We start from the raw sequence: 21107 nt of genomic DNA on the forward strand, positions 1-21107 counted from the left end.
AATATAAATTGTGCGTTTTATTCCCCAGCCCTCACTTGCTCTTCAGTTACCTATGATGTAGCACTGAGCATATGGCTGCATATATTTGTTGACTAATAACTAGAAATAAAGGGTCAAACCTAGCTATATTACTATTTGGCAAGGGGGTTTGGGAATTTCCTCCATTGCTTCCCATTCTCCATCCATTGTATTGTAGTTTAAATAAATTACCAAAATAATTGAAAACAGAGTGATTATATTGTGTTGTTTTGAAAAATAAAATATGTAGAATTTTAAAATATTGTGCATAGAAATCTTTAATTTTTTGGTGAATTTTTAAATTTTTTGGCGCAGAATTCCCCCAGGAGTAGGTATTCAATTGCTTTAATCCTCTGACCATCCTTTCTCTTTCTGCAGTCCCCGGTCTCATTCGCTACACACGTTTCAACAAATGAGACAGAAGTTCAACAGACAACAGTCTGCTTCCCTACACAACCCTGATTTATTCCCTGAGCACCATTCATCCTGTCCACTGAATGAAGCAGGGATCCTGTGGAAAAAATAGTATGTGCTCATGTAATTACAGACTCTCATAATTTATAGCAAGTTGTGGAGGGCTGGTGGTTAGTGAATTGAAGTTAAACAAGTAAGCTTTATTCTAGTTGTCCTAACGTATTTGATTTTTCTATCCTTAACTTTTTTGTCACTTTCTATATGTAATTTACTAGTGTTTTTTTTTTTAAAGGTAAAACAAATAGAATTATTTGCAAATAACCCTCTTGAATCAGCAGAGTTGGAACTCTGGGCTTCCAACATTGCCGCACAGATTACTAGCACCTGTGCTAAGATATTAATTACAAATGTTGGCAGGAGTAACCTGTTACCATTTGTGCATCGCCCACTAGGAGATGCTGCTGCATAATACACCATAACAGTAGGTTTTATATGCCTGAATAGCCCCATTTTAAACAGCATAGCAGATAATTAAAGTTGGACCAACTTTTTTTCATAGGGACATTGGATATGTCTACACAGAGTTCTGGAGTGAGCCTCCCAGCTCAGGTTGGCAGACTCAGACTAGAGGGGCTTGTGCGAGTGCTCTGAAAATAGCTCTCTAGACAGAGCTCTGAAGCAGTGCTCCAGATGCTGAAGCCCACCCTACTCTCTGGGTTTCAGAGCCTGAGCTCCAGCCTGAGTTGTGACTTCAAAGTGCTGACTCTACCGTTATTTTTAGCGCACTAGAGTGAGCTGTGCGACACAGAGTCTGTCAATGTGGGCTGGGAGGCTTGCTCCTGCTCGCTCCAAAACACTGAGTAGACATACCCATTGTATCTGAAATGACTGGGACTTAGGTCTGTCATATTAGAGAGCTGTTCTATTCCCAGCTGTATAACCTCTCAGTGGGATAGGAGGCCTTGTTCAATTAGTAGTGAAGTAGATAGGACAATCACAAGTGGGTAAATGTTGAATTTGAACACATGATTTCCAGGTTTCCAGTCTACTGCACCTTAGCCTAGTACAAAGCCTATTTTGATAAATCAGTTACACATTTTGTTTCTTATTTGGAGCCGTGGTTTGGCTGGAATAAGACACAGTGCTGACAGAATTATAGAGGTTTTTGGCAGCAAACTTGGGAGCAAGCTGTACTGGTAATTTTCCACCAGTGATTTGACCATCTTAATTTAGCTCCAAAACTTGCCCAAAGCTGGATTGGTTTTATGCTGCCAGGAAGTTTCAAGCTCTTGCTGCAGTGCGTGGAGGAAATAGAAATCTCTCCCCCCTGCAGATTGGTCGGAGGAATTATTAAAAGTGTTATGTCACCATAGTAGCTGCTGCTTTAAAACACACACATGTATGTTAAAGACGCAGTGCCTAATAGAGTGCCAATAATTATTGTGAGGAGTTGTGCTCAGTTTAATAGAGTGTCTGGAACTGTAGCATTTAAGGCTATATCCTCAGTGGGGGAAAAAGTGTGTGTTTTATAAATGTTGATAGTTAACACACCATATTTTGCGGTGAGGACATCGGAAGTACTTGGGTCAAGTGTCTAGCCAAGAATTCGAATTTTATCTTTTCTCAATCTACAAATAAATTCTTTCTACAAAACTAGTCCAGCCCATTCGTGTTCTGTCGTGACCGTTTCTTATTTGTTCATCACCATGTCACTTTTATTTCTCTGTCATGTTGAACTTCAGTAAACCTAATTATGACTTTCTTTAAACAGTCTTAACTGCCAGGATCACAGGAGTAACCTAAAATATCCCCTTAACCTAAGAATCAGAAAAGTCTATTCAAAGTAGATGTAAATGCAGCCTGCACTAGATCTGGCCCCTTGAGCATGCTAAGCCGCAGTATTGAGTAAAACCTGGAGTTGACTTAGTAGTAGAACCAAATTTAATAAAATCTGTGTATCTGATCATACAGTGAGTCTCTCAGGAGATTTACACAGAAGTAATGTGCTCTTACCATCTGTTTTGTTCTTTGTTTTGTCTTACCTGACTGCTGATGTTACTACTAAGGTCTTCTCAGTTTTTTTTTTTAACCCTATGTTTAAGGGTTTAATACCTTAACCATTGCAAATAGCCTGTGGCTGAAGATCAGGCCTGTTTTATACGTATTTTCTTTTATTTAATAAAGGTTACATTGGTTCAGCTGTTCGAAGAATCCAATAAAAATATACCTCTGTAGGGTTTCTGATGTTTGACTGTTTCTGAATTGGCAACAGAACATAGAGTAGCATGAAGTGTGCTAGATAAACTCACGGAGGATGGGTCCATCAGTGGCTATTAGCCAGGATGGGCAGGGATGCAAAACCATGCTCTGAAGTGTCCCTAGCCTCTGTTTGCCAGAAGCTGGGAATGGGCTACAGGGGATGGATCACTTGATGATTGCCTGTTCTGTTTATTCCCTCTGAAGCACCTGGCATTGGCCAGAAGACAGGATACTGGGCTAGATGGACCTTTGGTCTGACCCAGTTTGGAAATTATGTTCTTATGTAAGTTGGATGTTTTAACTTGTCTAAAATAGTAAATATTGCCAATATTTCAAATTGGGCTAGTCTGAAACATGGCATGGAAGCAGTTACTCAGGAAGCCATATTAAGACCTAGTTACATGGCAGTGACTACTTAGCCATTTTACTACAACATTTATTGAAGTCAACAGGAGCTGTTGGGTTTTCAGCACCCATAACAAATCAGGCCACTTATGAGCTATCTAATTATGGGCTCTTGCTTGGGATATCCAAAGGAGTTTACGCACCCAACTTCCTGAGGCCCCTTAAAAATACTAGCCTACGAGCCTAACTTTACCAGTTTTCTAAAATCTTGGCCAACCATCGTGTAACAGTAGTGCTGTTGAGATATTAGTGAAAAGTTTCTACCTATTATCTTAATGATTTTATTCTGCTGTCCATCAAACAAGAAATGTATGTAAGTTAATGATGGTGTCTCTCTAAAAAAAGAAAATCCTGCAATATTGAGTGAAGAACTGAGAGATTCCCAAGAGTGAAGAACACTCTAAGGTCTAAAGCTTTGAATACAAATTTATTTTCCAGATGTTTTCATATTCCCACCTTCCGCTTGCCTCTTAAGTGTACGTTAAGAGTTGTGCTGCTATGCAAGTTATTTCTGGTCTCATTAGGAAATAGACAAAGTACATTTATGTCAATAGAGTGCCCCTATAGTGTGAATTTCATCTAATACACAGTACTAGGAAGAAATCAATAATCTGCCTCAGGCACTTAAGTCCTCCCTAAAGTAATTGTGAAAAGCATCTTTGTTCTAGTTTTAAACACGCTTCTTCAGGCAACAAGTGTGGTCTGCTTTTGCACCAGGTTCAAAATTAATTGTGTTTTATGGGAGAATATTCTTAAAGTTTCCGCCACACTTGAAATTATGAAATTATCTCTTTATGTGCATGTGAAGGCACATTAATTAAAGTGTTCAGAGGGGGCCTGGGACTTCACTTTCCGGCCTTTCTATGACATGGTAAGAGATGTATGTTGATGTTAAGGGTTGTATGTGGAGATTTAAACATTTTGAGTATCATCTCCTGTCCTCTTTTCCCTTTTAGTGAAGAGAACTTAAGACCGATTTTGGAATATTATTTGTAAATTTTTTTCAGATGAGGAGACCCAGGGCTTAAATTGGATGGAAACTCAAATACTGGAGAAACTGGGGTAGGTTTATTCATCTTTTTAGGGTATAGCTTGTTGGACTTTATTCACATTACTGTACAGATGACAGGCTATCCCTGAGACATTTCAGGGGAATCAGTGTTAATGATTTCTGCTTAATTGGAATAGTACTAGCTAAGGGTATGTTTACACAGCAATAAAAGATCTGCGACATGGTGGTGGCTGGTCTGGGGCTGCGGGGCTATGAAATTGCAGTGTAGATGTTCAGGGTCAGGCTGGACCCCAGGCTCTGAGAACCTCCCTCCTTGCAAGGTCTCAGAGCCTGGGCTCTAGCCTGATCTCAAACATCTACACTGTAGATTTATAGCCCTGTGAGCCCAGTCAGCTGACCTGGGCTCTGAGACATGGTGGCATGGTTTTTTTTTAATGGCAGTGTAGTCATACCCTAAAGTTCTAAATAGGGACTTGTTCAGTCAGTATAAAGTGGTTAAACGATTACCCAGTCTAAACTCCAGTTTTCTGATAGCTTAAGGTTCAGTTGTGGGTGTAAATACAGACCATTAACTCCAATCACCACATTTAAATCCATGGCTGACCTCCCTTAAGCTTTCCAGAAAAATCCTTTATTAAAGGCACTCTCCATGCTTATTATCTGGTGTATTCATTAGGTTTTCCTGAAGGTTTTTCTTTTTTGCAGGGAGCTATTAGATTTTCTGATGGAATGAATTAAAATGGATTGTCTTGTGTTTTTATTAATTAGTATATTTTAAGGACTTTCAGTTTTATAAAAATGGCATCTTCTCTTAATTGGGAGAAGATATGTAATAAGTGTCTCAATTAAGAGGATTTTATGGAATGAACATTTATTTTAAATCTTGGTGGAGCACCTTGATCCTGTTCACAAACCCCAAACTATTCACTGAAGTCTGGTGTGTGAGAACCTCCAGACCATTTACTTTGTGCTACAAAGTAAATGGTTATTAGAAGAAACCTCTTTAAAATAAGGCTAGAGCGTCTTGGTGTGTGTTTCCTTATTTCTGCTGTCCTCTGACTTGTAAATGAAGTATGTACCCACTTGCCTGTACTTGACACTAACACACTTCCTGTATTGTAGGGTATGAGGCTCAAGGTGGTAGAGAGTAAATACTTGTGTTATGATGGTGCCTGAAGTCCCAGGGACCTATTTTGCTGGGGAAACACAGATAATAAGACAGTCCCTGCCCCGAAGACTGCCCTCAAACACTTGAGACGAGTGTAGCGCGCGAGAGAGAGAGCACTACTGAATGTTTTAGGGCTGCATTCAGTGACCTATATCCTGGTGTCCTTTCAGTCTTGGCCTGACATAAATGAGCCAGAGAAGACAGGTGGATTTGCTTTGAAATGGATTGTGTTAAAGTAAGGTATCCATTACTCTTTTAACCTCAGATCACTGAATACTCACCTGAGGACCAATCCTTATATGATCAGCTTTTTAGCTTAATTATTTAGCCAATCAGTGCTCAGGAGGGAGGGAGGTACCCTGACAAACAAAACAGATGGTGGACTGTTACTGTGGCATAGAAATGAGAGCAGCTCAGATTTTTCAATCTTGAAAATGGTTAAAATACGGATCTTCCCAAGAACGGGTGAGAACTGAACTGCTAATGATAATAATGCTTGTTTCTGTGTCAGAAATCACAACCAGTTAATCAACTAGAATGCAATGGGCTTGGAATTGAAATGGATTCCTCACAATTTTGTTTGGTACAGAAAGTGTTTGTAGCTCTGATTTACTGAGGATTTTGATTGGGTCATAATTGTTTCAGATGCTGTCAAAATACAGCACAGCGTACGTCTTTTAAAAGTTGTATGCTGCTATTGTGTTTGGCACCTCTCAGGTTCAGGCCCCTGGTATGAAGCTAGTTTTGACTGCATTAGAAGAGCATTCATGTGGGCTTGCATGACTGGGCTTTTAGTCTCTTCTTTCCCCAGACCTGCAGAAAATGAATCTATTATTAGCTTATATACTTGCTTTATAAAGTTGGTGGTTTGGTGCCCTCTACTGGCGCTATTATTTTTCTGTGGAGGGGAAAATTGAGTTGTCAAGAGTACTACTTAAATTTTTGAGAATTTAAAAAATATGGCTAGCATAATATACATTTCTTTACATATATGTGAAGCTTGCACACCATATCCAACAACTTTATGCAGAATTACACTGGTCACATTGAATCAGATAATTTAACAAATGACCATGCCTGTGCTGCTGCTAACAACTTGACTTATAAAACAGAATTTTAAATATCAAATTCACTTTTTGCTATTTAAGTGAATGTACATCTTGCATTTCGTTCCACATGAACAAATAAAATTATTCACTTGTTTCTAGTTAGTTTTACTCTTGGAAGCACAATGCTTTCATTATTTAAGTCGCAAACGTTGCAGGAAGAAATTTGTTAACCTTTTTCTATTAGGACTGTAAAACATTTCATGAAAAACTTTTTTACTCTTACACTTGGTAAATATCTATAGCTATATCAAAAATCTATAGCTAGAGTCATATTTGAACTCCTTATTCTCTATTAAATGGTTGGCAAATTGTTTAGCAGGTTTGTGGCCAAAACAATTAAAACCAACAATACAAAAATTCCTGAAAACAAACAACTTGTTTTTAAACCAAAGCACCTCATAAACTTCTGCTTTCCCATCTCCTTTCTTCCTTCAGTCTCTTATGTTGTATCTAATAGACTGTCCTTTTGTTCTCCACATTACTTTAGACACCTGTAGCAGTGTGGATAAAAGCAATTACTTTCTTAAAAAAAAATATTTTTTATTTAAATGAGATTTTTTAAATTTTAAATTAGAGATCTCTTTAAAATATTTAAAATTAATCTTGAAATGGACAACTTATGTTCAGGCCTAAACTTAATCTATTAAAATAATTTAAATTAAATAATATTAAGCAGTACATATTTGCTATCACTTTTTTTAAAAAAAGTGGTCCAGTCAGACCACTGGACTAGTTGAAGCCACTGGCTAAGCTCCTGAAGCCAGAGCTGGTTGAAATGGCAACCTAGCTTTTGACAGCAGTAGCCTGTTCTCCAGGTGCACAGAGGATACGTTCTTCATTTCATTTTATTCAGCTAGTTAAATTCAGTGGCTATATCATTCAAAGATAAGAAACCAATTGGGAATTAAAGCAGGAAAGCATGAATAAAAATTAGGGGTGAGAGGATGAGATTGTGACGGGATTCCCAGGGTGCAGCCTGGGACTGTGGGACCGCTGTGCCCCCTTAACTCTCCAGCCTGGGCTGTCTCTCACAATGCTTTGCTAGTGACAAACAGCAAACTCCTTCAGGTGCTGTTATCACTCAGTACAACCGCATGTGGAGCCCTACACCCAGCTAGATTGTGTAAATGCTCCCAGAGCACTCATGACAAACACCTGTCAGGGATGGTCTAGAAGATACTTAGTCCTGCCTTGAGTGCAGGGGACTGGACTAGATGACCTCTCGAGGTCCCTTCCAGTTCTATGAATCACACAGAGCAAGGCACCAGCCAGATCCCTCCCAGCCTTGTACCTCAGGAATATACCATCTTGCACTGCTTGAGACCCTTTCTTGAGCAATGCAAGTTTATTAATTGGTTCACCACTTCATCAGTGGAAAGTGGACATACAGCAGCCTTTGTAAACCTGAGCACATTTACCAACACTTCAGGCAAACTCACTGGTAAAGAAACAGTTAAACAAATTTATTGACTACAAAAGATAATTTTTAAGGGATTAGAAGTGATAGGCAAAAAGTCAGAGTGGTTACCAAAATAAAATAAAATATAAGCACACAGTCTAAGCTCTCAACCTATAAGACTGGGCAACATCTAGATTAAGCAGTTTTTCTCACTCCACTGGATATTGCAGTTCATAATACACAGGTTTCACTCTTGAAACCTGGGCCAATCTCCTCTGTTGGAGTCTTCAGTCTTCTGAGTGTCCTTGTTGCTTGCAGCATAGGTGGGAGAGGAAGAAAAGGCCAAGCATGTGACCCTGTGTTCTGTTTAATACCCTTAGTCCATGTGCTTGGAGGACACAAGTCCAGGCATGTCTGATGGGCATTGCTTAGTCCCCAGGCAAGGTTGAGCAATTCCCTTGGTGTGGCCTTGTTACGCAGGTAAGTCATTAATTGTAACTTCCTTGTTGGACAATGGCTGTTGTTGGTTGTTTCACACCCGCCTGGGCATTGGTTACTTTCCTTGCTGTTGTCTCTGGGGAGCTAATATCTGGCCAATTCCCCAATTTACAGCATGTTTTACTGACAACCAAACACCACAATCTCATAACTTCATATGCACTAATAATATACATATTTAGATAGAACAGTGACTTTCACCAGATCATAACCTTTCCCCTAATACCTTACATGGTCTGCTATATATGCAAGATCACAATTATATATAAATGAGGAATATGGGGGTTACAGGGTGCTCCCCCAAGGTATAGAATGTCACAGAGATCTACTAGTTTTAAAATCTTGAAGGACATGGTGACCAGAAACAATCCGTTCTCTAACTGCAGATAAATAATTACGTTGTCTAACCAATCAGTTAGTTTTAAATGCAAAACATGTCTTGCTAAACTTGTCTTGTATATCCAATACATTTAACATAGTTTTATTTAATTAAAAATGCTTTTTTATGTATTTTAATTGAATTTGAATTTCCATCCAACTAGAACTTGACTGAAATCACAGAAACACACACAAAAAACCCATTTAGGAAAAAAATGTCATTCACAATTTTCTAACATAATAAAAATATGTTGTATTAAGAATCTGAATGAATGTAAATTAAGCTATATAACTGCTTAAATAAACATTTATAGATATAGTGTGTCCTCCTCGTTAGCAAAAAGAAGCATCACGTTTAGTTACAAATCACGTTTTAATGGTTACCACCAATGAATGCAACCTTTAAGAAAATAACTAAACAGTATAAATACAAACATCATTAAAATTGATTATTTAAATTAAGGTTTCCTGCCCAGTGATTTAAATCTTGATTTAAAATAAGTGATTTAAATCACTTTGATTAAAATCGGTCCACCCTGCTGTATAGAAAGTGATGATCAACAAAATAGGGGATAGTATCCCCAGGTGTATTGAAGGTCAACTGGTGATTGCAATGCATGTTGATATACTTGGATGGAAAAGTTTTGCAGAGGTGCCAAGTATTAGCATTTATCTGGTGGCAGTGTAATTCATTAAATTGCTCCTTGATTTTTGGCCTGTAGCAGCTGGGCGTGAGACTGCCATATGAAATTCCTTCAGTGGTGAGGAAGTGGAGCATGGCTTGACCTGATGATGCACAACCTGTTTCGTTCATCCTTTACAATCTGGGTTTAAATCTTTTTTTTTTTAAACCATAAATGACAAGTGTCCAAAGGAAGAAAATTATGCAAAATAGATATAAATACTATGAAAATGTCTCCAACACATCAAGGGGCATGCATGTGTGCTATGTGGGGCTTTTTAAAGAGTGTTGGTAAAACAGGACATACCATTTTGATTTAAACTTTGATTTCAAGACTGAAAAATAGTGAGTGGTGGTATTGTGGTGGTTTAACTTGGTCAATCATGATGTCATTGTCTTGTTCACTTGTATACTGCAGTTCTGTTGATTGAAATGCGGTTAAGGTTCTTGTTTTTCATACTTCACGTCTATGACCTCATGACAATGCAATACTGCCCTCCAATTACATCATGCTTTAAAGTATTGATTATGACCTCTTGAGCAGTGATATTACACTTCAGTTAAACTGATATGTATGTTTATAGTGAAAAAGGATTCAGGATAGCCTCTTCTTACTGGAATCAGAATTTTGCAGGCATCTCCTGTCGAGCTAGCATGAGCTGGTAATTATTGAACCGGATGAAAAGAGCTGTAAAGTCTGAAGAGAGCTTTTTTTTGGACTGAAAACTGCTGGTAGCCAATAGGAGTAATAAAGCTGGTCGCCAGGGCAGGCAATGTCTATTTCTAAAGCTTAATTAACCTTGACCTAGGTTTGGCCACTTCAGTTCATCTGATCAGTGCAGCCAAGCAGAAACAGGATGTCAGATAGGGCTACAGGTCAGATAAGTGTGTGTTAGGCAGGATTTATTCTCCTGATTTGAACCCTCCACACTTTCCAAGATGTCTGGTTGACTCATGGAAATGTGTAATGTGATGTTTGTTCTTGAAGCTGGAATTTTCACTTTCTTTTAATGCCAACCGTTGTGAAATAGAGCATACATACTTTATTCTATAAGTTTTGACACTGTAATCTCTCATCACTGTAATATCTGAACACCTTCCAGTAGTTCACCTGAGCAGCGTGACGAAACATCAGTCACATGTGGTTCACTCTTTTCCCTTTACCCTCTCCCCAGGAGGAGAGTTTGTGTACAAACTAGTTTTGTTGGTGTTGGTTTATTAAAAAAAACTCTGTATACTGCACTGTATTTATATTGGTAAAAGCAAGGTCAGAGTATGCTTAGCATGTGGAAAGTGAGGTGATGATTTTTGTGGTGGTTCATAGTTCCTGTGGGAATTCAGCCCAATCCTGTGCCAGCCCCTGAGAAGGCTGTGACTCTACTAATATGGATTTTGTTTGACTTAAATTTTTAGGACCAAGTCACAAAGTTCGTATTTTAAGTTATTGAACATGTTCAAAAACACACTTGCCTGGTCACCACCAGCCAGTCTTAATAGTGATCAATTTCATTCTTCTCTCTCCACAGCCTTGTCTACACTAGAAACGTTTTGCTGGTAGTGCTATACCAGTATAACTGTACTGGCAAACCCTCCTAGTGTAGCTGCAGCTTATACTGGCATAAAATTGCTTCTGCTGTCTTGGCTTACAACAGTTCAATGAGAAACATAAGACATACCAGCAAAAGTACTTTATACCAGCCATAAAAGCATATCTATGCTAGGGCTTATACTAGCGTAGCTGTGTTGGTAAAAATATTGCACCCTAACTGACATTGCTATGCCAGTATAAGTTTTAAGCATAGACCAGGCACGTCACTGACGAGTCATGCCCAGAGCAGGAAGGTCCTACGCCACCAGACCCTGTTAAATGCTTTGATCATGAAGATTAGTCCCAGTCATAGGGTATTCTATTCTCTCGTATAGCATTGAGCATAATGAGGGCACCTGATCCTTCAGGATGTCTCTGGACGCTATCATCGCCTAAATATTTAACAATACTAATAATGGATATGCTGCTACTAGTGAAAGAGCAGGCAGCAACAGTGAGAGCTGCTGAGAAATGCATTCACACTGATGAGCAGCTATCAGCTTTCCCCAGGGTGTGTATATGCACTCTCTCACTTTCACATCGCGTAGGTGCACATTCCAACCTGAGCCCTGTCAGATACATGTGTATTGGAAAGTTCAAAGGCATGCTTATGATCAATCCTGACTTTGCCTCAATAGCAGAGAACCGGAATGTGCCACCCATCAAAACAAACAAACAAAAACAAAACCCAAAAACACAATATAGGAAAGTCACACACCCTTCTCCCCTGGGTCAGGTGAGAGGTGAGTACCACAGGGGTGCTCTACGTCCACTCCAGGCAGCCGGGAAGCAATAAGGGCGAGAAGGTTAGTGATCCCTTACAGACACCTGAATTAATCTTTGCTTGTTAGGCTTGGGTTGCAAAGAGATAAGTGGTGTATTCTTAAGACACACAAAACACTTCGAAAATGCTCTATTTGTAAAATTGACTCAATTTTTATAGTCACAATATTGTAATGTTATTGCCAGCATTAATGTTGGTGGTTTTGGGTTTTTTTTTTTTTGCTGGGGTATCAAATGATACCTGTTAGAATCCTGCTCTTGGGTTCCTACTCTTATATACAGATGTGTCCAGGAACTCCCTCAGTTTAAAACCCCGAGTTGTCGATTTCAGCACAGGGACATCTCATGTCACTCCAAAGAATCTAAGCTGCTTTTAGTACAGCAATGGTGAATTCCTCTCTGAATGCAGTCAGCAGAAATGCTCCCACAGGGGTTGCCGGTAAATTTTTCTGTTGCATTATATCACAATTCTGGTCTAATACAAGGGTGGTTGTGAATTGTATCTTACTGTTTGCTATTTCTTCAGTTTCTAAGGGCTGGTCTACACTAAAAAATTAGATCGACCCAGCTTCGTCGCTCAGGGTGTGAAAAATCCACACCCCTGGGCAACGTAGCTTAGCCAACCCAAGTCTCTGTGTAGACAGCACTAGCTCAACAGAAGAATTCTTCTGTTAATCTAGCTCCATGCTTCTCAGGGAGGTGGATTTACTAGAGCAATGGGAGAACCCCTCCTGTTGCTATAGTAAGTGTCCACACTGAAGTGCTAAGCAGCACACCGTAGCATTTTAAGTGTAGACATAGCCTAAGGAAAGAGACTCATTGTTTGTCTTTATAATACCTGAGTAGTTCCTGTGTGAAGTTAGCGTAATAAAAAATTTGCTTCTTTTGTCAAACTAAAACCATTAACATGAGATGACTTTATCCCCTTGCTGAAAATAATGGAAACAACAATTTCCTTTTATGACACTTACATTGTAAAAGTGATCAGTAGTGTGTGTGTATAAATGAAATAGGGAGTTTGCACAAATATTTCCAAAATGAAACTATCTAATAGAAATAGATAGCAGATAAGGCTATATCTACACTAGCACTTCTGTCAGTCGGGTGTGAAAAAACACACCCTTGACCAACATACGTTTCACTGACGGAAGCGCCGGTGTGGACAGCGTTACGTTGGCGGGAGATGCTCTCCCGCTGACATACTACTGCCGCTCATTGGGGATGGTTTACTTATGCTAACAGGAAAGCTCTGTCCTGTCGGCATACAGCAGCTATACGGGAGACCTTACAGTGGCATAGCTGCTTTAAGATCTGTAGTGTAGACAGAGCCTAAGCTTTTAAAAATAAGCTTGAAAACTGAAATACTGAAATTCACGTTGGAGGTGATTAAACTGGCTCCGGTCCAAAATCTTTTGACCTCAGATGGGAAATGATTGGTCTATTAAACTAAGCATGTAATTTGTGGTCCTGCTGAGTTTTTTCTCTTTGTCTTATTTGTGCAGATAAATGGATATCGTTCTTCCTTGCCACCACGTGGTGACAGAAACACTTGAGTTTTAAGTAATTTCCCATGATATGATGAGCCATGTTAAGAGACATCAAATGAGAGCTTCCAGGAATTCCTTTTTCTACTAGCTATGGCAGGGTTTTTCCTTCCTTTTTTTCTCTACAAAAAGTAACACATTTTGCTGCTGAATGTTAGACTAGCAAATTTAGATTAGTATTAGGTATATTGGTCGGTTAAATCTTTTTATTAGTGGTGGTTGGATTTCTGGCCGCTCTCGTGTTTAACTTTCAGATTATTTTTCTCTCTTTTCAGGTCTCTGGATGGCAGACTCTGAAAAGAAATGCAGTTTTAAGAGGTATGCCTCATGTAGCCAGAAATATTCCTGACTAGCACGTACACCACTGGGCACAAGGCCATTCCTTCAAGGGATGTCCATTTGCTTGTCCTCTACTCAAGTCCCAGAAAATATGAAGAGGCTCCAAACAACTTCCACTAGACCAAAATGGGTCCTCAAAATCTCTGGGCCGTACTTCTATAGTCCAGGCTGAAAAATAAAATTCTATTTTCAGCGCTGGAGTCTCTTCGCATATTTGAACAGGGGGCTTTTGATCTCACCAGAAAGACTGTCTCATCACTGTCACCACTTAAAATCTTCAGTTTACTATAAGAAGTTCAGAATAAACTGCTTAACCTTCTGTTTGATGATCTTGACTTCTTTATTGTTGACAGAACAATGCTCTGGGAAACCACAAGGTGACTAGGACTGTAGCTTAACACCCAGCCTATCCCCCCAATTAAAGATTTTCTTCCTTTAGGATCGGACTGTACACCAAATACCCTTGTTAGTCACCCCAACTGGCTTACTTGGGGTATCAGACACAAAAAGCAAAAAACTGTCCCAGTGATCCAGCAATAAAATCATATCCCCACCAGTACTCTCTTCAACTGCCTTGGTTCCAGCCACAGCTTCTATCAAAGCAATAACTTAGGTATGTTGAGAGGGAGCTTGGTATTGTTCCTTGATTCCAGTTTGGCCTCCATGGTCCATCTCTTAGGGGACTGCTTTCCTTTCCCTCTCCAGATTTGGTATATTATTACTTCTAAATTTAGTTTTACAGGTGCTAGAGATGCCAATCCCTTCCAATTTAAATCTATGCTGCTTCCTCACCCTACTGTTTCCCGTCCATTTCAAGGATGACTCTCAAACTGAGGGAAAGTGTTCTTCCTACAATTCGGAACAATAGAACCAGGTTTTGGAGAACTTCACAAGAATAGGTTTCTTCCCCCTTATGCACAAAAGAAAGCAGAGTCAACCAATTTTAGTGCAGTGAGAGCTCAGCAACTTTTTTCAAAGTAACAGCTATAATCTTTTCCTTGTTTGTCAGGATTGGTTCAGAACTCTCAAACTTTGGGAGGTTTCACATTTCTCCACCGTGGCCACAAGTATGTACCTTTAGTTCAGATAGAACAATGACCATTCCCAGTATAAACTGCTTCTGTTTGGGTCAGTAGTGACTCTCCAGCTGTTGACTAAGAGTCTGGCATCACTTGCTATTAAGTTCCATTGTCAAGGTCTTCAAGAACCCACCTACTTGAAAGACTGGCTCACTGGAGCTCAGTTTTGCCAAGGGCTGACCTATGTTTCAGGCTTCCTGTTCCCTCTTTGAACAATTTGGACTCAGATTAATTTCAGGTCTATCCTGGAGTTTACAAAGGTTTCATGATTATCAGAGTTAGAAAGAGTTACTGTAGAGTCCAGAGTATCTTACTGTTTTTGGTCCACAAACCTAGATTACAATACTAACATATGTTAACTCTCATGACCTTGGGCACTTGCTCCTTTGCTAGGATAAGAATAAAAGTTTTCAAATCCAACCTTCAATAGTCACTAGATTATGAACATCTTTGGCAAAATGTTACATATTGTTTGATCTATCTGGGAGTCTCTGCTGTTGTGGACTATTGCTTAAAACACCTTAAACAGGGCGTAGGGATGCAGGTGTATGTTTCTCCCATCCAGATTCCCACCATGACAATTAAAATATCTCCGATGCAGTCTAGTATGTTTGCAGTGCAGCTCCAGACCCTGAAAAAGCCAGAATTTTCATCCTCATCCTACTTCAGGTTCTTGCCAAAGCTAGTGTTTGACTTCCATTTGAATCCTATGCTGCTAGTCTTCTAACACAACAGTGTACCTAGTGTGGCCACACTACATTAATTGATCATAGAGAGTTGTTAATGTATACTTGGATTTGGCGAAGGAACTTTAAGATTCTCCTAGGTATTCACTGCAGTTGGAGAGAAGTCCAAAGGGTAAGAAAAGTCAGTTCAAATATTGCTTAAATAGGCTGACATGATGCCTTAGTATTTGATTTGCTGCTGCTAGGTAGGTGTGAACTATTTTTATTGTGCTTTGTCTTCATAATTTTAAATAATTGGCAGGGTGCTTAGTCTCTGGATGGATACTTTTTATTTATTATAAACAGAAAATATATAACTGCATTTAAACTTCAGTCCAGGTAAGGATCCAGATACTTTTTGTGAGCACTATAATAGCTTGTCTTAGAATGTTACAATATTCAGAAATTGTGAGATGGCTATATGACGTTGAATGTATACCTATTATTCAGCACTCCCTTTTCAGTGTCAAAGCTAGATTGGATTGCTTGCATTGGTTGAGCAATCCTCTATCAGCTCCTTAGCCTCCCTCCTTTGGAAATTGTTGCTGCTTGCTGATCTCCTACAACTAAGATGCTGTGGAGATAGGAAGATTGGGTTTGTGGAAGCAGTATGTTATAAAAACCCCAGGTCTATCTGAGAAGACTGACTGGGTCATTAAAAAGACTAGCAGACCCATATCAGTGGAAAACCCGAGAAGACAATGGAAAACCCCAATCACTAGAACATTGACGCCTAAGAAACAAGGACCCAGAGGGAGGAGGAGGAAGCTTAGCAGAGACCCCCGGCTTGAGAGCAAAGGACTAAGGTTTCAGGTGGGGGTGGATTTCTGGAAGAAGCAGGCTGCTGTCTACTGGGACTGAATAAGAAATTCAGAGACAGAGCCTGAAAATGGAGTTCATTACTGCTTGGCTGGTGAATTGATCTGGTTTGACTGTGCATTAACCTTTATTTCTCTGTGCTAACCTAAGGATTTCCAGTGCTGTGTTCCAGTTGACTAATCAATCCTACTCTGTTTTGAAAACACTGCTTGGATACTTGCAGAGGTGAAGGGGTTCCTCCAAGAGACCGTTGATAAACTGGGGGCATATCACAGAGCCTGTTGAACTGTGAGCAGCACCATTGAGGACTTGCCCGTTGATGAAACCAATCTCTTTAATGAGAAAACAGTCTTTGCACTCATTAAATGTCTCCAGGAGAGCCATCTGGTCTCTGGGCATTTATATCCTGGCCCTGAAGAGGAAGGCAACACAAACAGGCATGCATAAGCCAAGGCCTCTTCCCCAGCCTTTCTATCACCAGCAACCATCTGATTCGCCACACAAGCATCAAAGGGTGCGGGCCAAGGTGTGCAGCTCCATCCACCTCAATGACAGTCACCCAACCTCATTCACGTCTAAAGATTCCCTTTGACAGGACACTTGAGAGATGCAACCTGACAGTGACGCCATCACCATCTGTTTCCAAACTCCTCTTTTGGCATCCATCTACCTTACTTTGCCCACAACTGGAATGCTATAACAAAGGACAAGTGGGTACCAAATATCCACTTAGAAACTCAGAGGTGTAGCCATTCTCTGCCTCCTCCAAAACCCCCTCCAGGCCCATCCTCAGGGGCCACTCTCCCAAGGAGATCCTCCAGCAGGAAGTAGAGACTCTCCTTGAGTGAGGAGCTGTATAGTAAGTGCCACCTCAGCATCAAGGGAGAGGGTTCTACTCAACTATTTCATAGTTCTCAAGAAAAAATTCCGCATCGTTTTGTTGGTATCAGTAATTCCATGCACCTGCCCTCAATACTATACACAATACATAATCAACTTGGGGAACTGACTGCTATAAGATATTTCCTTTTGTTCTTTTAAAAATTTGTTGTCTTTATATTATTTGAACCTTTGTATATTATTTGAACCTATATTTGTTGTTTTTATATTATTGAACCTTCTCTTGCATTATGAGGGAGGATGAATAAGATACAATTTACTTTCTGTATATCAGTAATTGCTGTACCTCTTCATGTCTTCCTTATTCATTTCCTCTCTAAATGAAACAGTGTCTGGCCTTTCGCGTGCAAATCTTGTAGAAGTCATTCTTTAACTGGCTCAGAACCCCTCTGTCTGCTTTATATTTTTGAGATTGTGTGACCATAACTGAAAACAGTGTTTGAGGTGATAAATCAATGATAGTGTTCTCTGTGTATACTAACACTTTGTTCCTTTATTTGACTGCCGACGTGGAGCCATCCACAGTAAGGCCGAGGTCTTAAAAACCAGATTTTTAAAGTTATTTAGGCATTGTTCAGCTCAACATTGCAAGGCCTAAGTCTTCTCTTCAAAAGTGACTGAAGCATTTAGGAGTCTAATTCTCACTGAAACTTAATGGGACGTAAAGCTTGGTCTACACTACAAAGTTAGGTTGATGTGTGTGTCTACATGTATGGTCTAACACTCAATTTGTCCCCTGGCCAATGTAAGTGCCTTTTCACAGCGACACAGTAAAACCACCTTCCCGAACGGCATAGAGGCATGGTCGACCTACTGAAGTCGACATAGTGCGAGTGTAGACACTGCATGACCTCTGGCAACCCTAACAGCCCTCCAAGCTGTCCTACAGTGCCCCATTCTCTGCAACAGTGTACACTGTTGCGTGTTTGATTTTAATAATTTGATTGTTAAACAACAGGTTTAAATGGTATTTGTCAAGGCTAATTCTCCACTCTGGCACTTCGAGTGCAGAAGGTGGGGGCCACTCCAGGCTTGTATTAAACTCTCAAGGTTACAGCTGTTCTCTGACCTTGGATTTGGTAGATGCTGCCACCACCCAAGTGCAGAACCCCTTTGAGAGCCCAGGAAGGCACACGTGGGAATTCCTTCCTGTGGGGTACCCTCAAGCCCTCTACCCTCCCCTCCCCCCGGGGAAGAACTGAGAAAGAAGAAGAAGGGGGATAAAAGGAAATCAGCTGTTGCCACCAGCTAATTAATCAACATATGCCCAAACCTCTTAAGACACAAAAATCCAATTCTGTTCTTAAAAAAGGTAAATCTTATTAATAAAAAGAGAGAGAAAATACAGCTGGGAACTCAGGCTATTGCTAGATTTTAAAAGAGCAACGACAAGGATTAAGCACCAAGCATAGCTTTCTTGAGATCCAGCTTAAAGGTTACAAGCAAAACAGAAGCACCTGGGGTTAGCACAGAGGACGCCACAAGCCATAATGAAATAAAAGGGATAAACCTAATTGCGTATTCCTAGACATTTCCTGATCTACTTACATATCTGGGGTTTTAAATGAGTAGTTTGTAGGTATGATACAGATGATTTTTTCATACCTGGCTCAAGCTTCTTACAGCATAGCTGCTGCCCTCTCTGCCTCTCCCCAGGAGAACAGACAGACAAAAGGGGAGTCTTTTTTTCAATTTTACAAAGTTCTAGCCTTCCCATTGGCTCTTTTGGCCAGGTGCCCACTCACTTCCTTTTACCTGTGCATAGCAGTGAGACTTTTTAACCCTTTACAGGTAGAGCAATTACAGAACAGGTATTAAGAGGGATTTTATAGCTACTGGCTTGCTGGGTGTCCATAAAAGGGAGCTACCCCCCCCTTCGTTTATTTTAGTATTATGTAATCAAAGATTATCAATCCAAGATTAGTACAGATTATACAGAAAGAATAGATATATTACTGTGGGATGTGAGGGAAGGAGCTGGCCTCTGTCTCTCTCACCTCTGTAACTGGTGAGATGCTGACAGTTTTGCACTCTCCATCTAATTTCCAAAACCCCTCTGTCTCTTTATAGGGTCTGAGACAAAGAAACCCCTTTTTGGAGGGAAAAATGCTTTCCCACAATTAATTTCCACTGTGTCCTATTTTGATGTTTTCTTTTTACCTAATTACTTCTGGAATTTCCTTTATCTTTGGGTTACATGATTGATAAAATAAAGGGAGTTTATAATCAAGTCATTATTACTGATAGCTGTGACAACCAGTAATTCTTACTGAGTTAACATAAACATCTTTCATTGGATCCTTATTTTAGCCATTACAGAAAACATCTGCAATAACAAGATCCTCCGCAATCAAAGAACATAACTAAATCTTAGGCACCCCTTATCAATCACTCAGTCTTGTTTTTACAGTAGAACCTCAGAGTTACGAACACTAAAATGTTATGGTTGTTCTTTCAAAAGTTTACAACTGAAACATTGACTTAGAACAGCTTTGAAACTTTACTATGCAGAAGAAAAATGCTTTTAATCGTCGTAATTTAAATGAAATAAGCACAAAGAGTTTCCTTACCTTGTGAAATCTTTCCCTTTATTTTTTTAGTAGTTTACATTTAACAAAGTACTGTACTGTATTTGCCTTTTTGTTGTTGTTGTTGTAACTCAGGTGTTCGTAACTCTGAGGTTCTACTGTATCATATTTCTGTAGTTTGAGGGGGGTCTTTCCCCTACACATCTATTTTTTCCCCACAGACTTGGTGACACCAGCCATCATAAAGTACAGCCCAATAATTGATCACATGAAATTCCTGACTACAGGTCCCTCCCAGATTAAACAGCAAAACCTTGGCCTTAAAAGTCAAACATGCTCTTTGCTAATACCATAAAGAATAATTAATAGGCAAATGAATTTAATATATAAAAAGGAAAAGAGGACTAAAAGGGTTAATATTTACTAACTGGTATGAACACTCTGGTCACAGTTTTAAACTCCATTGCGCAGGGGCATAGAGGCTGGAAGCCATGCCCCTTTAAAAGCTTCTGAATGTTTTTAAAATGCCTCTTCCGGTTGCCCAACTTGATGAGCACACTTAGCAGCTCACCCTTGTTGTGTGCAATTGCCAAACTCATGTTGGCTGCATGCACCAGATGCATCCCTGCCTGGAGTAAACAGGAAGTATTGGATCTCCTGGGCCTGTGGGGAGAAAAGGCAGTGCAAATACAGCTGTAGAAATGTGGAAACCTATGAGCAGATTGCAGAGATGATGCGGGCAAACGAGTACAGCAGCAGTATCAGGTGCCAGTGAAGGAACTTTTCCAGGGGTCCCCAGGCTTGAGAGTGCAAGTATAGGTCTGGTGTTGCGCTGCAAATCTGCCGCCTTTACAAGGGATTGGATACCATACTTGGTAGAGACCCCACCAGCACTGCATAGACCATTGTGGATACTTCAGAGGAGTCCAAGACACAGACCCCCGGCATGAACTGTGAGGAGGGGGAGATGTGGTGGAGGCTCCAGCTATGCCATGAGCCAGGATCTGTTTTGAGACTAAACAGGCAAGAAGCATTACAGGCCATGGCGGCTTCGGGATGCCAGTAACAGCTGTGCCTTTGTGGTGCTCAGGAGTGAGATATCAGCTGAAATAACCACTGCCTGTGTAAAATAGTGCCAATACTCAGTGCTATTGTCCTATATTCCTACCCATGGAATAAGGACTGAAATGTTATAGCTTTATGCAAGAGAAAATATTTTCCCACTCTCGCCCTTCGTGGGCCATGCTCACCATGCTTGGGGCAGGAGATTGATGCTGTGCTGAGGCCTTCCGAAGCTGCAAGGTCAATAAGAATTTCTTATTAAAAAGTATTTATGGGAATAAGGGAAGGGAGTTTGGAAAATTCTTTCCCTTTCCATTGTGACTGGCACCACTGGATTTAGTCTCTGTTCTTATCAGCAGCTTCTGGCATGGTGGACTTGAAGGATGTCCCTTCCACAC

General features: G+C 40.1%; 1 protein-coding gene across 1 annotated transcript in view; it reads left to right on the plus strand.

The window, feature by feature from the left end:
* Positions 1–399: 399 nt before the first annotated feature.
* PCGF3 (polycomb group ring finger 3) overlaps positions 400–21107 on the plus strand; it is a 38804-nt gene continuing 18096 nt past the window's right edge. The window contains exons 1-2 of the mRNA XM_026663375.1: positions 400–543; positions 13533–13575. The gene's annotated coding sequence lies outside the window, so the exon portion shown is untranslated. The remainder of the gene's footprint in view (positions 544–13532; positions 13576–21107) is intronic.

The sequence above is a fragment of the Terrapene carolina genome, unplaced genomic scaffold (genome assembly GCF_002925995.2).
Source record: "Terrapene carolina triunguis isolate 2854851 unplaced genomic scaffold, T_m_triunguis-2.0 Scaffold33392, whole genome shotgun sequence".
In the NCBI taxonomy this organism is placed as follows: Eukaryota; Metazoa; Chordata; order Testudines; family Emydidae; genus Terrapene; species Terrapene triunguis.